This window comes from Elaeis guineensis, chromosome 6 (assembly GCF_000442705.2).
Source record: "Elaeis guineensis isolate ETL-2024a chromosome 6, EG11, whole genome shotgun sequence".
NCBI lineage: Eukaryota > Viridiplantae > Streptophyta > Magnoliopsida > Arecales > Arecaceae > Elaeis > Elaeis guineensis.
The window spans coordinates 107,558,002-107,561,509 of NC_025998.2; positions in this window are offsets into that span (position 1 = coordinate 107,558,002).

A 3,508-nucleotide genomic window follows, 5' to 3' on the forward strand; every position below is an offset into this window, starting at 1 on the left:
TCATAGACCACACCATATCCATTAAAGTGTGATTTCTCCTTTCTGCTACACCATTTAACTGAGGTGTATAAGGAGAGATCCATTCAGAGAGAATACCTTTACTTTTTAAGATGATCAAAAAATTTACTGGATAAGTACTCTCCTCTTCAATCAGATCGAAGAACTTTGATATTTTTTTTAGTTTATTTCTCAACCATACCTTGATACTCCTTGAACTTATCAAAAGCTTTGAATTTATGTTTCATAAGATATACATATCCGAACCTTAATAAATCATCTGTAAAGGTAATAAAATAGGAGTATCTTCTTCTGGTCTAAGTTGTTATCAGTCCATATACATCTATATATACTAGAGCTAATAACTCACTTGTCCTCTCTTCATATTAAGAAGATGGAGTCTTGGTCGTCTTACCTATGAGATAAGATTTATAAGTCCCCAATGATTTATAATCATTTGGATCAAAAAATTCTTCTTTGTATAACTTATTTATCCTTGACTCACTAATATGACCAAGGTGACAATACCAGAGATATGTGACATTCATATTTTCTCTCTTTCTTTTCATATTTTTTTAATATAAAAAATATTTTTATTGAGTGCAAAAATTAAAAGATTGTTATCAATATAACCACTGCCATAAAATTTATTAAAAAAAATAGAGTATCCATTTTCTATTAGCCTTATTTCATAATCTTGTTTTAACAACAAAGGTATAGAAATAATATTTCTAATGACCTTTGGCATGTAATAACAATCTTTTAATTCTAAAGTTTTGTTCGAAGGCAAATCAAGCATATAGGTTTCCACAGTCTTTGCACTAATAGACTCTCCAGTTGCACTATAAAGCTTGAGATCATCTCTTTTTACATCTTTGATATTCTATAGTCGCTGTAATAAATTATAAATATGTGATCCACAGATGGTATCCAATACCTAAATATCAAAATCTGAATCACTTAATGAAAAATAAGTCTGTATCATATACATATCTTTTGGTGTTACACTTGCACCCTGCTTCAATCTTGCAAGATAATTCTTGCAATTATACTCTCAATGTCTAAATTTTTTATAAATAATATCCATACGGATATTATTATCTTTTCATTATTACTGACCAATCTAGGATCAGAAATATTCAGAATATCGAAGTTCTTTTCTGATATAAACCTAATTTGCAAGTTCCTCAACCAATCCACATAGTTGTATCGGTCAACATAGTTTTATTTATGATATCATGGGGTGAAAATAAAGAAGCCATAATATAGACTTAAATCTATATAAAATAATAGTATAAGCAGACCACTCATGTTTGACATACATAACTAGATGAAGACTTTTAAAACTAGTTATGTCTCCCACTATTTTATCAGATACCATAGCCCTCTCCTATGGTAAATGAGATATATTTTATATTTATCTTAGTGGGATTGAGATCCTAATTCTTCATAACGATCTTGTGTTAACACAACAAACCCTTATGAGTTCATAAGTAAGAAGCTCTTTCTAATTACGTCTCATGCAATTCTCAATATTTTATCTTGACCTCTAAAATATTATTAGCCTTGTGTTAACACAATAAGCTATAATATTTTAGTTAAGTAAGATCCTTCATTTCAATACAGTCAAAATCGAATATAATTATCCTTGTGTTAGCACAACAAAGCAGTATATCCAAAATTATCGTAAGCATCTTTTATGCACCAAAATTATGTTATATCAATCCTTATGACAAGCCTTATGGTAACACAACAAACTAGTCAAAGTTCATGATGTAACATTAACCTAGCATGAAGGAAGGCCCTTAGTAGTGTTTAAAATACTAAGCTACCTTCATTCAAGATTTGAACTAATCTAATTGATCAAAAAAGTGTTAAGATTGATGGGGATCCCCCCATTGCTTTTCTTAGACATCAATAAAATTGGCCAGACCAGCAATAGAACCAATTAAATAACCACCGCACTTGAAACACTCCTTAGACACCAATTAATTAACTGATTCAAAAAAATAGGTCAGCTTCTGATTCACAATACTATGACTTAATATGATTTTTATGGGAGATTTAATGGTCTCAAACACATTCTAATTCAATCTATCACAAGAATATACTATAATAGTTGTATCTTAATAATCATAACAACTAATTATGGCATCTTATCATATCTCTAATATATGAAAGCAGAATTATACAATATGATTATAACTAAATATCTCAAGCATATCATATATGCATGAAGTTCTAATAACATGAGTCGGTGCAAAAATCCGCTTGCGCCGGAGAAGCTGGAGTTGGGGAAGCCGCGGTCGCCGCCGGGACCTGCAAGGGAAGTCTAAACCGGAGGTGGGGTTGCTCCGGCAAGACCCTCCGACGCTCAAGTCAGTTTTCTGCCTCAACAAGAATGGAGTGCTCGAACGGAGAATTTAGCAGAGTTTTGAGATAAGGAAGAATGAGCTTAGAGAATAACGTATCTGGATCCCCCTTTTATAGACGGAGGAGGCAACAGATTGATGGCGATGTTTGTAACCGCCTGGTAGTGGGCCGCCCATGGTCAGGGGAATTGATTGCGGAAGATAGTGGAGCGGACACGTGGCCATTACCTCGGCCCGCCACGTGGAATCTGTTATGAGGGGTGGAGCAGCGTCCATTGTCAGCAGATAGGAGAATCGCATGGTATCCGTCGCAGGAGGTGGAGCAGGTTCGTGGCCGTCACTGTGGCCTGCCAGGGGATAGTGGAGCTGTGCGGAGTCCGCCACAGGAAGTGGAGCAGGGCGGCTATGGTTACTGCAGCCTGTCAGGGAATGATGGTACTGCACGGAGTCTGCCACAGGAAGTGGGGCAGGGTCGTTGCCGTTTTGAGGGCCTGTCAGGGGGCGCGGATCTGTCGATTGAAGCTCGACAACGGCCGGAGCCCAGTTTCTGTTGGGGTCTGGGTAAGGTCCTCCTGGTGGTAGGGGTCGTGAGCGGAGTCCGACTCCCGGGGGAGACCGGGCGGAACTGTTCTGACGTTGGCGGCGGAGCCCGGCTCCCGTAGGAGTCCGGGCAGAGCTACACCGATGTCGTCGGTGGAGCCCAGCTCCCGTAGGAGTCCGGGCGGAGCTGCACTTGCTGTCGGCGGTGGAGCCCGACTCCCGTAGGAGTCCGGGCGGAGCTGCACTTGCTGTCGGCGGTGGAGCCCGGCTCCCGTAGGAGTCCGGGTGGAGCTGCACTTGCTGTCGGCGGTGGAGCCCGGCTCCCGTAGGAGTCCGGGCAGATCTGTGCTGCAATCAAAGTTAAGGGTGAAGTCCGGCTCTGGTAGGAGTCCGGATGGAGCTTACCAGCAGTTGATACGGAGAGCGGAGCCCGACTCCCGTGGGAGTCTGGGCGGAGCTGTTCTGATGTTGGCGGTGGAGCCCGGCTCCCGTAGGAGTCCGGGCGGAGCTGCGCTGATGTCGTCGGTGGAGCCCGGCTCCCGTAGGAGTCCGGGCGGAGCTGCACTTGCTGTCGGCGATGGAGCCCGACTCCGTAGGAG